The 13766-nt window shown below is 38.9% G+C and overlaps 1 protein-coding gene and 1 long non-coding RNA gene across 6 annotated transcripts in view; one reads left to right on the top strand and one right to left on the bottom strand.

Moving 5' to 3' along the window:
- CTPS2 (CTP synthase 2) overlaps positions 1–13766 on the bottom strand; it is an 80264-nt gene that overhangs the window by 33096 nt on the left and 33402 nt on the right. The gene's annotated exons all lie outside the window — the stretch shown is intronic.
- Positions 10677–13314, top strand: LOC135324143 (uncharacterized). Its single transcript, XR_010385488.1, has 3 exons — positions 10677–10768; positions 10987–11146; positions 13064–13314. It is a non-coding gene; the product is annotated as an uncharacterized LOC135324143 (long non-coding RNA).

Genomic DNA, 13766 nt, shown 5'->3' with positions numbered 1-13766 from the left:
GAATGGCCCTTCTGCATCCATACTTTGTCAGCACTATATATACACACCACCCCTGGAGCTGCATTGCTCATACTGAAGCGACACACAATTCAAACATACTAGAGCATCACTAAGACAGATTCGGGCATCCAGTCCTCCATAAAATAAGTGTTTTCTGCTTGTTAAATCAGATGCTGACAGATGCTTGCCTGGGTCCAATTCATCCAGAAAACTGCTCTGCACATAGTATAAATTCTCCTATTTGATTTACAATTAGCCACACATAAATTCCTTATTTAAGTACTGGAAAGATCAAAGGCTTTCTGAAAATCTAAAATGCTAAATCCTTCTTATGAAGAAAGCCTTAAGAAAGGAAAAAAGTGGAAGGCTATTAAAAGCAAGAAAGCATACTTCACATAAACTAAATGTATGTCCAAACACAGACACAAACAAATATCTGTAAGTTAAATGTATAAATACCAAAACACTATGCCCCCCCGCCAAAAAAAAGGATTGAGGAGAAACTTGTAAAAGACATAAATAACTAAGAGTGAATTATTTTTCATACAGACTAGGAGGAGAAAATCTGCTGTTGCAAATCTAATAAATTAGCAGGATATTAAAAACTCACAGAAGTTATGACCACTGCAGAAAAAAAATGAGGATTTTTCTTGTGTTCACTGTCAAGGAGTTTGAAAGGTGTTCCCAAGCTAGAAACCTTCACAAGAGATTTTAATACATCCAGCTCAAACTAGAAGAAGTGGTTACAAAACAAATCAACAAAACGGACAGTAAGAAATCACTGGGAACAGATGATATCCACTCAAGAATTTTGAGGCAACTGAAGGATGAAATAGCTGACCTAGAAATGTGGCAAATAACTTGAAAGGAGGTTGCATCTCCCTTAGCTGTTGGAGCTCTCTTGGAGAAGTATGTGGATACAGGAGATTTGGTTAATACAGTTCTCTGACCTCTAACACATAGTCAATAAGGCATATCACTGAAGGCTCTTAGAAAAGCTAAGCAGCTACGGGATTAACAAAAAAAAAGTTAAGAGTTGAGAGTGGGAGAAAATGCAATTTTTGCAGTGGAAGAAAACACCAGTAGAGTTATTCAGGGCTCTAAGATCAGTACATTCAGCTATATGATAGAAAGGAAAAGGAATGAACAGTAGGTGACAGTCCACTGATGACACATAAGTATTAAGGGTAATAAAGGGCTTACTATAAATAATCACAAAAGGATCTTCTGAAACTCAGTGACTGAAGATTAAAGTGTCAGATGAAATTCAGCAGAGTCATACACAAAGCAATGCACACAGGATAAAACAACCTTAATTTCACAATCCTAATTTCACATTACAATTACAGGCTTTCAGCTGACCGGTGCCACTCAGGAACAGGACCTTGAAACTACTATGGATAGTTCTATGAAAATGTCAGTTCAGTGCTCAGTAAACGTCAAAAGCAATTCAACATTAGCAGTAATTACAAAAGGAAGAGCGATCACAACAGAGGACATCGTTGTAACATTTTTCATAACTATGGTGGCTTCAAATTATACTGTGCAGTTTAGGCCTTCCTATCTTCTCTGTCTCAGAAAACATCTGAGTTCTAAGCTGGAGGAAAGGGGGAAATATACTGAGGAAGCATCACTGCATACTTGCCCTACTATATACATACATACATACATACATACATACATATATATATATATATGTTGGAGACAGGTGTTGGGCCAAATGGGCATTTGGTCTAGATGGATCTGTGGTCTGACCCAAATTTGCTGTTCTTAAATAAAAGTGGTATTGTAGAGTGCAACAGAGAACACCAAATTCACTGCCCACCTGAGACATCACCATAGGTGTGCTCAGTTCACAAATCTGTTTCAGTTCTTTGCTTAAGTACTGGCTTTCTAATGCCCCAAGAAGAGGAAGATGATTAAATGTGTCTTGTCACTCAAGTTTCAGCTTTGGCTACACAGGGAAAAAGCAGATAAGTTGAGTGAGAAGGTGCTAATAGGAATATATTCACCGCATAATGGTACCAATGATACTGAATTTCAAAAACAGTAATTTATTTAGTGTTACAGAAATCATATTGTTTCTGTATACGATCATGTAAAATTCCACATTAACTGTGAGAGAAACAGCAAGTATGAGAATACACATCTTGCAAGAAATCTAATTATCTCTACTTTAAATGGATTATTCTGAGAAAGTTTAGAATACTTTTCTACCATATGACAAAAAAGCTTTGCACAAAGCCAAGCTGTGCAAGAAAACAATGGTTGCTCATCTGCTTTGTTTGCAGACACAGCATGTCTGCTGTGAGTTGTCAAAACTTATTTTTCATTTTACAGATTGCTCAATGTTGAGGTTTTGGTATTTTTGCCAGGCTCTTGGGCAACTGTTGGGCTTCCTTCTCATCAACGGAGACCAATGTTAACAATTTCATGGCAAGCTGTATCTCTGATTCCTGCACAGGCTTTCTCTAATTAACCAGGCCAAATAATAACCCCAAACTTGTATTGTTCTCAGCTTTTTTGAAAGCTGCATCTAATTAAACGTGTATTATTTTAGCCACAACAGAATAATCACCAAGTTAATTCTTTTCTATACCTTTTCATTAATTCCAGATGTATAATTCCATATTCTTCAAAGCCAGATATTATGGCTTTTCAATCTTGGGAAGAAATGAAGGAAAATAAAAGGTGAAGGTGCAAAGATGGTTGAAAATCAACTTTAATAATGTCTCAGAGGGAAACGAATGTTTCGCCTTTTTTCATGTTTTGGGGGTTCAAACATACATAGGACATGCAGCACACGCAAGCACCTCTGGCTTACACAAGTTTGTTCCAAACTGTTGCTAGCCTTAAGGCTGAGCTCCATAAGGTACTTGGGGCCTTATAATCTAAAGACACTTAAAACTTTCTCATAAAATCCTTCTTAAAGGTACTCTTGGTTCTTAGTCCTAGGAAACTTCTTAAAACTGTAACATTTTATGGGAAAGCTCTGAAATTCTGTATATAATTGGAAAGTAAGAAAAGGAAAACCCTTCTCTATGTTGAGCGCAAGCCCAATCTAAAACAAATTAAATTGGCCCTGAGGTTGAACTTAGATTCAACTTAATTGATACGTCTGGTTTCTCCATCAGCACACCTAATAGATGAATTATGACTGACACAAATAATTTGCTAACTTCAGTTTATAACAAAATGAAAATCCACCCCTAAGTTCTGTTTTATAATTTATAAAAACTAATCATTTGATGCATTTGCATGAACTGAGAACTTTTAAACTACTGCTGCTGTTACTTATTCAAGTGATTATAATTTGCCTTTGATTTAGTAACTACATTACCTAATTAGAAATGCTCAAATTAAGTTAGATACACAAGTGCTATCCTTTCTTGACTGTTCTTTTTTCCCCTAACAAAAATGTTAAGTAACTATAGATTCATTTCTTTCAATGGACCATCCTCACAAATCAAACATTTAGACAACTGCCTACTCAATATTCATAGTTAGACAATTGCCACTCTTCTCACAAGCCTAATTAGTTCTCCGTAATTTAATCTTTGGTTCTTCTTGTGCCCCAGGGCAAAGCCTGACTCTGCAAAACAAACAAAAACAAACAAAAAAACCCAGAGCCTTTTGCTTTCATTGGCCCAAACTCTTGTATCAGAGATGACTGAAAAGGTTATTCAAATCAGTGAATATCTATTATACCTACAAATCAATATACAGAGATGCCAACATACACGGGATTTGTCTGCAAAAGGTAAAGCCATTACTTCATAATGTTGTTTGCAGTATTTGTTACATGTGATCAAAGCAGATACCCAAACATATCCAGGAATACTGCTAATAATCTGAATTTACATGGGATATCACAGTTGCAGACTTCTGACCAAGAATTAGCAAGTAATGTTGCTCCACTAGTGCAAATAAGCACCTCTTTCTCTGAACTAAAGGGAGAGATCTAAGTTCTCTTGGCCCCATTCTTCCACTGTCTAACCACCCTGGCTCTTTATTTCTTTGTCTCTGCACTTTGTGCTACTGAGTCTGACTAGGTCAGAGAGGCTAGACCAAGATCCAGTTGTTCTCACAAGAATGCTGAAGGCACAGAAATTGAGCAGAGAGACTTAGCCTTACAAAATGACCACCGCTTCTTTCTCCCTGAGAACACCTCTTGTGATTGCTGTTGTTTTCCCCAGCTCGGTTGTTTCTGGAGGCAAGCTGAGGTCCCTTCCTAGCACAAGCACCTTTACCTGCGCTGTGGCACTGTCTCCTGGATTCCCTCCTACTTCAGCAGCAAGGCCCAAATGGCTGCAGCAGGGTCACAGTGGCTCTAAGGCTCTTTGTAGGCACTGAAGTCTTATCAGAACTGTCCTGATTACTAGAGGCTTGAGCATTTTTTTTTTTTAAACTGTGCTGAGTGCCCACCCTCCCTACCCAGTGTACAAAGACAGCTAGCTGTCTTATTCAGCACTTCAGGCTGGCACACGTGGTGAAAAAATCAGAATCCTCAGAAACAGGATCACTCTCCCGGTTCCTGATGTTTAACATAAAAGGCAAAATAGCTTTGGAAATAGAGATCAGAACCTAGGATTCCCCATCTTCCCCACATGCACAAAAGGAGAACCAAGAGTAACCTATCAGATCACTATACAAAACATCAACTCAAGCTCTAAACAGCAGAATATGTACTAGGGAATGTAGACATCTTTAGCACAAGGAGGAAGCTGGGCAAAGGAGTTTCTTTCGTTTTCAGGGCTAGGCATTTCGATTCCATCTAATTCCTACTTTATATGACCATATTCTTAATTAGATCCACCCTTAGGCCTCTTTTGAACTACCTATCAGCTTTGCATTGTGGAGAGCAGCAATGCTTTGAAAACATAGACTAGACAACCTGATCCTACCTCTCCTTATCAACTTCATTTTTAGGAAGAAGTGTCCTGAGATATAGCTTTGATATCTAGAGAGTACAGCCATCTCCAAGGTCAGAGGAGAGCTAAGACTTAGTCTCAACAGGGAAATAACCAACCTCCTAATGCCCCTTGTACAGCATTATCTATCTTACAGTTGATTCATTCCCCCCACCTGAAACTCAGCAAACTGCCACACACAGTAAATTCGTATGTGCCTTGCTGGACTGCAGATTTATGCACTTTTGAGGACCCTTAAAAGTTTCATAAAACAAATCAGAGTTTAGAAAGGAACAAAAAGTTTTAGTAATTACTCTAACTGTAACTTTCAGCTGTGGCGGTAATGACCCTCCTGCACTGCTGCACGAGTGAGAGGTTCAGAAAGTGGAAGGACAGACCCTCTTTTTGAAACACACTCTTCCTCAAAACTACATCTCATATAGCATAGAATATCTACATCCCATGGAGCTTCAGCAATGTAATACGTTGTCTGCCAGATATGTACATACAACAGCAAAAGCTGATGCACATAGCTATATTGAATGAAACATCACTGATGTGAAGCTGAGTACAAGCAATGCATTCTATTAAATTGCTCATCCCTGTAGCAACCACACCTAGTCCTGTTTAGGGAGACGCCTTCAACGTATTATTAGGTATACATCACAGTATAAGGAGGGTGGGCCTGGAAGAAACTGCCTCACCATCACAATAATCCATATATTTCAAGTTTAATTTGTGAGATGAGACAATCCTTATACAGTCACCACTGGAGGCTTTAAAAATACTGGCAATTTTAACATAAGTAATGCATCATCTGTGACACATAAAGGATTCTACAACCCACCTAACTTCATCTAACAGTTCCATACCTTGGAGCAATGCCAGGTTTTCTACAATGGCTGTAGTGCAGTTCTCTGTGAACTTCTCACCCATAATTATTGGATAATTTTAGGAAAATTGGTTTTTAACTGGATGTTCCTTACCTCCCAATTTATCTTTTGTCTCCTGTTCTCCCAGTTAGAATCCACGGTACTGGCAGTATTAGAAAGTTCTATTGCAACTCCCCTATTTGCACTAGAGGTAGCTCCCACATCTACCAGCACACACCTTGAGAAAGGTCCCATGTGCTAGAATGATTATCAGTACCCCATATGTAATGTCTTTTCCTTCTTGCAAAAAGGGGCAAAAATGTCTGAAGATGACTGCAGTTACAGGACTGATGCTCTGCAGAACTCACCAAGCCATGACTAATCTACTTAGAGCCATGAGGAACCCACATTGTGGTAGCAACAGACATCTGCATCTCCATGGTTTGTACTATTTGCAAATTATCTTTGATACAACCCATTTCAAAAAGTGTATTCTTGCTGAATTATGACTGTATATATCACATTTAACTCCTGGTGCTGCATGGGGATGGGTATTTTACAACAGACATGGAAAAATGCGTACTCTTTCTACTACTCTTGCTTTACTCACTAAAAAGTCACACTTGCATGACAGCTGTGCAAGATTTCTGCATCAGAAAAGAAAACATACCTACACATAGGCCCTAATCCAGCCTAATTCATTTAAATTGTCTTGTCACCTTTCTCCACTTTCAATCTAGAATATAACAAAATTAACAGAGGGTTTTGTCTGGAAGCTAGACATCAGCTGAATAAGACTGCACAAGCAGCATTCAAGTACAAATAAGTGAACACTAAGCACAAAGCAGCCCCTGCTCCTTCCTTCCATATACACAACATCCACAAATACATGTTCTCAATTATAAAAGACTTCGCCTTGACAGCAGATGTTTCTATACTGTCGGACTGTAATTATAAGCCTCATAGAGGTTCCTAAACTAGCCTTAAACTAGTTGTCTCATATGCCAACAGTGGTGATAGTACTGCAAAGTACATCTGAGAAGCTGGAAAAACACTGGAGGGTTAGGGCGTTGACACATCAGGATTAAACAGGATGACTGAGATAGTAACTGGCCCACGTGTCAGCCCCACCCCTGTGACAGAGTGCTGTCCCTCTAGCATGGTCAGTGAATGGCATGGAAATCCACCAGCAGACTAACCCTATTTATAGTCCAGCACATTTAGCACAGATTCACATGTTGTTCGGCCATCAATGATGGAGGGGGGAGGGGAGATGGTAACAACTTCTATTACAGGAACAAAAAAAGACAGTGCGTGAGTTACGATCCCACTTAATCTATTATTAAACGTGTATCAAGACCTTCTGATCATGATGCCATAGCTCCATCACTCCTACAATCAGTTGTGGCGCCCCAATTTCAGTCATCCCTGCAACTACAGAGATGAATTCTCTTACTATCTAATGTGATTGCAATTGCTTTCTTCAAATATGCCAGCAAACAAGTTTACCAGGGGAATACTCAGAGCAACAGACTATCTTGAGTGAATTTTTAATCTGCAGACACCATCACAGAAAAAAAAATGACATATGGTCATCACAAGGACATACATGTGATGTGCATCCCTTAACAGACTGACAACACATCACCAGCTTAATTCCTTCTTTGGCTTGCATTTAAGCTACAATAAAAATGTCAATTACAAAAGGATATGGTGCTTGCTAAAACAATTGCTCTAGTCCAGGGCAAACCCAGCTGAACCATGTCATAAACTGCAGGAACAACATATATTCATATATCCAAGAAAGCAACAAAAGTGCTGCAACCAAATCCGGACTGCAGCTTCCATACTGGGAGTCAGCTTGCATAGGTATCATTTGAAGTTTGATACCAAGTGCTGTTCTTTGTCACAGAAAAATGCTGCTGCCCGATAGTCACACATCACCTAACACTGGCAACAGACACATATTATCTTCTCCTACTTTTGTTCAATTTCTCGGACAGTGATGACAGTTCCTTACTCCTGGATATCATTCTGCCATTGCTGGGTTGTGCTGGATAAATTCCGTAGCTAATTCAGCATAGCAGTTATGTCTCACAGAGTGGTCCTGCGGCCAGGACAATGAACTGGGGCTTGTCAAACTGAGTCCTATTGCTGATTTTGATGCAGATTTCAGAGATGCCACACAAGTCACTGGACAAGGCACTGTGGTCTAATTGAGAGAGAAGAGGACAAGAAGTTGGGAGATCAAAGTACAACTCTGCCACTGTCTCATTCAGTTAACCTCTTATAGGTGACAGTGCATTGTGAATACGACTGATCTGAGGAAAATGGATTCATCTGAGGACGAATTCAACTCCTGCGTGACTCTTGATCAGGTCACCTAAGCTTCTGGACATCCATCTCTCACTTCCATGGGAATATGTTTCAGTAAAACCAATTATGCTATTCTGCATAACTAAACAAATTAACAAGGCTAAAGTGCTGAATTTCTTGAGTTGTGATCCCTCAAAATCCATTTCAATTCCCCCTACTACTAAGCCAGTACAAGCTTCAAGAGAAGTGGCAGGGAAGTGTCTTTGGTACAAGTAAAGACAAGTAATTTGTAGACTTAAAATAAACTTCTGCAAATACTGTAACATCAGCAATATGTATGAAGCACACCAGCTTCCTGACAATGCTTCCAAGAAGGACAAAGCAGTGGGTGTTTTAAGGCTACCACAAGCAGAAGATTAGGCAAGCAGAATTAGCAGGTGGGGAGCAGGACCCTTAGCAAGTTATCTGTTCATGCACCACTACTAAAAATTTCATCATTTACCAAAAGTGGAAAATGAGACAGGAGTAGAAAGAAACATTTTTCTTTTTTTTTTTTGGCAGGAGTGGGGGAAGGCTTGGGAAGGGAAGCGCAAAGAGCTTCTGACTGACTTATCCTCATGGACAAGCACAGAGTTCATGGCCCATTTGGCATATGGAACAGTCCTAACCCATACACTGAGTTCTAGACAAGGACTCCCAAACTTTGCTTGCACTGCTACCACCACCTACAGCAACAGCAGAAGAGGTTCTGCTAGCAATCACGGCCACAGCTCCTGGCTCTCTGTTGAGTCAAATACAAACACTGGAGGTGGTCTCTTTCCAGCTTTCTCTCTCAGCTAGATTAGACACAGATTTGGGGATGTCTGACCCCAGATCTCAGACCCTCAAGCTAATGCTAGGCTTCTATGCCGGATTTGAAATCAGTGGATTTGTCCTCCCCACAACAAACTCAGTATAAAATGACCACTATGAAAAACCTGACACCAGTATAACCTGCCACCTCTCTGCAAAATGACATACAGGTTCCCTCCATCAACCAGCTGCTTCAGGCACTATCTACACCCACAGCACCATGATAATCCCTTCAGAGTAGTGAACAAGCTGTATAACTTTGGATACAGCATCTCAAGGAGGATGTCAACCAACCGGAGAAAGTCAAGAGATTAGGCCTAAGAAGCAGGACTCCCAAAGGAAGACTGAACTAGCTAGGATTTCTGAACCAAAAAAGGAAAGGACAGGGGATTTCTCCAGGATGTCAAAGGCCATTTTAGGAAGGAAGAGAATAGTCTGTTCTCCTTGTCTCTGGAGACAGAAGTAGTAAAGGGCTTAAGTGCAGCAAAGAATTCAGACATTAGCAGGACTTTCTAACAGTGAGGACAAGGAACCACAGGGAATGGACCAGATAAGGGAGGTGGAGTCCCCATTACTTAAGGCACTTAAGAATAGGTTTAGCAAACATCCAACATTGATACCAGCAATCCCACTTTACTGGAAGGGAAAGAAGGAATTAGATGATCTCTGGAGGGCCCTTATAATTCTATTCTCCATGATTCTTTAGGAAGCGACACACAAAAAGCTGCTAATGGAAGGTGTACATATACTTGGCTCATCTAGCAAAGTTTGTCTAGTCTTCTCAGGAAAACCTCTACTACCTCCACAAACCTCTCAATCCATCCGTATCCTACCTACCCACAAAGCTCTTGACTCTGCAGAGCTATAAAATTTTCTCAGTAAGAGAAGCACAGGGTGAAAGATCTAGTTGGTTGGCCTGGAGCCAAGCACGAAGAAACAACTGTGAACAACATCAGGCAGAACCCACAGCCAGAACCATCCAGTGTGAATCCATCACACTGTGCAAAAATAGCCACAGTACTTCACTCTCTGCTGGGTCACGAAGCATCAGCCACTTGGGCAGAATATCACAAAAAATGGCCCACAAACCATCATGATTTCAGAACCCACAGAACACAATAATCAGTTATGAAGCTGCTCCCAAAAAGGAACAGTTTTTCAGCACCTTGGATTCACCCTTCCCATTTGGAATGGCACAGGTTTTTTCCATTCACATCATGGGGTGTTTTGATTTTGATGCTTAATATTAGCAACCAAAATTTTATCTCAGAACATCTTCATCATTCTCCTGTGCTAAAAAACAAGACAAAAGTTGGAAAGGAACAAGCTTTGGCATTGGTGATTAACAGCTCATGCAAAGGGCAAGTGGCATCTTCATATTTAAGATATAAACCTGTTTGTTTGGGTTTTTTTGAACAAATCTTCTAAATGTCTATTATAATAACAAATGCTATGCATATCTCTATAGAAGCCTTTTTCAGGCTACTTTGGGTATGGCACATCTTGACGTGTGAAATACACAAACTGAAGAGAGAAAGCCTCTCCAGGATGGCCTGTAAAGACCAGGAAAGCCTATATCAAGTGCACTGGTGGATGCTGACAGTGACCCGTTTCACTGTTATAACAATTACTTACACCTACTGCTAACATACCCTATTCCTTTGCCTATTAAAAAACAATAAAACTAGTGCGCTGACTAAAGGCTAGTTTCATAATCAGGGTGGAGCTGGACTATGCAAGCAACTATAAAGGTAGCTCCAACCCTGAGACTCTCACTTCTGCTCACTACATTTGAAGGCTCTGGATTTTGCGAGTGAGGTAAGCATGATCTAAATGTATTGCATGTTTCAGATCTTTGATCCTAATTTAAATCATTTTTTCTGTGAGAGTTGAGCTAGTTTTACAGAGAAAAACTCTTTGTCCTCTAGCTTAAATATTTATCATTTCACATTGTTGGTAATGCAATGAACTGGGCATCAGAGGTATTTCCAAAACATTTTGATGTATAGAATTGTTACTGTTTGCTTTGTTTTCAGCTATTCTTCGAGGCAGCATCAGAGGAACATGGAACATTTACTCAATGATAACCTTTTGAAGTATTTCACTCAATACGCTTTGATGGAGGGTAGCACCAATGCACTGTCTATTGGTGGACTGAAAAATTTGCTTCAGAATCAATTTGCACAGTACCTGAAGGTAAGTCTCACTCTTTTCATATTCAGTGTACTTTCTAGGAAATGGATAGGAAAAAGGAAATAAAGGTAACGCTGTTGCAAGGCAGATAACTGTGCCCCACCTGATTTCACCAACTCCATTAATAATCCTCAAATAAGGGTAGGTTTATGAAACTTTATTCATATTAATGAACAGTACCTCCAAACAGATATCTGAGTAGGGATTTTATAACAAAGCTCTACAAAATGCAAAAATCAAAGAAGCTTTTTATGTCAGCCAAATTTCACCTAGAATATTGCATCTGAGCCATATAAAAGATTTTTTACTCCAGTCTAAATAATGCATCTTGTAGGACAAGTTTAAAAGTACTACATATAAGTCAAGTTCTATCTAGATTAGGCTCCCACCTTCACAAAATAAAAGGTCTGCCATTGGAGAAAGAGGTCAAGTAAAGAAGAGAGATGCCACCAAGCATTTCAGCTAGAGAGAGAAATATACATTTCACAGCACTAGAAAAAAAATCTTGATTCTGACTTCATATGTATTCTTTGCCAGACCTTTCCTGAATTTAGATTCCTTTGCTAGACAAACCCTTAAATACTATGTCTGGGACAGCTGATGAAAGCAATTTTTGCTAAAGGTCTGAAAGAAGCTGGAGTTCAATGGAACCACCAGTATTTTGAGAACAACAGTAATCCAGTTTAGTCATTTCATTAACATGAAGTGGTAAATTAAAAAAAAAAAAAAGAAAAGAAAGAAAAAGAAAAAGAAACAAGGTAAGTTTTTCCCCCCCTTTTCAAAAAGCATACCTTTGAGAAGTTAACTCCCAAATTAATAGGAAATATGATGGAAAATTCAGGAAGATACTGCTTTGCATATTGGTTGTAGACAACTCAGCCCAAGACAAAAACTAATCCAGATTTGGTGCAAAGCCAATGTTCAGAAAAAGAAATACTCATCTTTTCCATTTGGATGTTAGGCATCGTCTACCTTCTGCTCAGTCTGCAGAAATGTATGGCATTACAATACATCAACATAAAGTAGGGCAGGACATTGCAAAACATACACAAACATAAAAACATCAATACAAAGAAAGAAAACAGTTTAAAGATTTCAATTATAGTCAAAACTGTCTTTATATTATTTTGTGAGCTAGCTTGCTCAGGGACATAATCAGAATACTCACTGCATCAGAATATTACATGCACTTTTCCCAGACGCAATGAATAAAAGAAGTTAATAATCTATAGTAGATTTTAATACATCAGTAAAGAATTTTGCAACAGCAAGCACAATATTCCTAACAAAGAGAGAGAAAGGGGAGGAAAAGAGATTCTGAAGTACTGGTCCAAAGCCTACTGAAAGCAGCTACATGTTTTCAAACAGTCTATGTGGACTCTGCGTTAGTATCTAATAAAGCAGTGGGTGGTATTGCATATTAATTTTTAAAGCTGATTATGTGCATGCTGCAGCTGTTCCACCTGCTCTGTTTACTCATTTCTGTAATGCAACCCAAATCAAATTTACCTACATGAGACTGAAGTAACCTGCCTCAGTAATACTTGTGGTTTGGCTATGACGGGTGCACTGGCTTTTTCCACTGGCGTATGTGAATTTCTTGATAGCAAACTTATGTTTTAGGAGTGCTCAGGTTGCATTCACACATTGAAATGCCAAGTGAGAGGCAGACAATAGCTCATACTTCTCAAATGGTTACTCTATCTTTATTAACAGTTTTGGCAGGTGATGGCAGGCACTGTAGTTCTAGTTTAACCAGTAAAACTGGTAAACCCAACACTACCAGTAACATTTTCAAGTAACACTGGCTTCTACTGACTGTATCCTTTCTTGGCAATATTCCTTATACAAAAACAATTGTGGCAACTTATATATTTATTTCTTACTGTTTTTTTTATTCTTTTCCTATAAAAACAACAGGATGCATTCTCAGTTGATAACATAATTAAATCGTTGGACAAAAATAATGATGGAAGTGTCACCTTTGATGAGTTTGTGATGGTTATAAAAAAGATAACTGGACAGTAAGGCATCTGCAAGAATAAGAAGTATCACTGCTTTGAAAGGAGAAAAGCCTGGCATTCATATACAGTATACGTACACCTAAACCCACAGATTTCCTTCTTGTGATAATAAAAAACAAAGAATAAAGATGTATTTGACATATAACAGATTAGTCTCATATTGTTTTCCTTGAATGTTGGCTATCCAGTGCTTTCCAGCTAAGCTGCTTCCCAATTAGTGCAGAACTATGTGTTTTTATTTCACACTACAAAAATGTTACTGGATTGAGTTATTATCTTGACCTCTACAGCAATTCAAATGAAATGTTTTCCAAAAAATATACAAGGGAAGAAGACATATCATTCCATTTGGAGACTGTCCCCTAGTGTACACTATATAATACTCTGCCCAGTTCAGTTTCATCATTCACATCAGGAGACATTTCCATATGGTAAACAGCTCAAATTTTTAAAACACAAGTATTGCTACACTGTTATTGGAAACATACTTTATTGTATGATGACTGTAATATTCCGTATTGGTTTCAAGTTGTATTCATCTAAGTATATATTTCCGTTTAAAAGCAACAGGTTGTTTTTGTTATGACTCTTCTAACTGT

This window comes from Dromaius novaehollandiae, chromosome 1 (genome assembly GCF_036370855.1).
Source record: "Dromaius novaehollandiae isolate bDroNov1 chromosome 1, bDroNov1.hap1, whole genome shotgun sequence".
Lineage (NCBI taxonomy): Eukaryota > Metazoa > Chordata > Aves > Casuariiformes > Dromaiidae > Dromaius > Dromaius novaehollandiae.
Note: the sequence above shows the minus strand (reverse complement) of the source record. Positions and strands in the feature narration are given on the sequence as shown.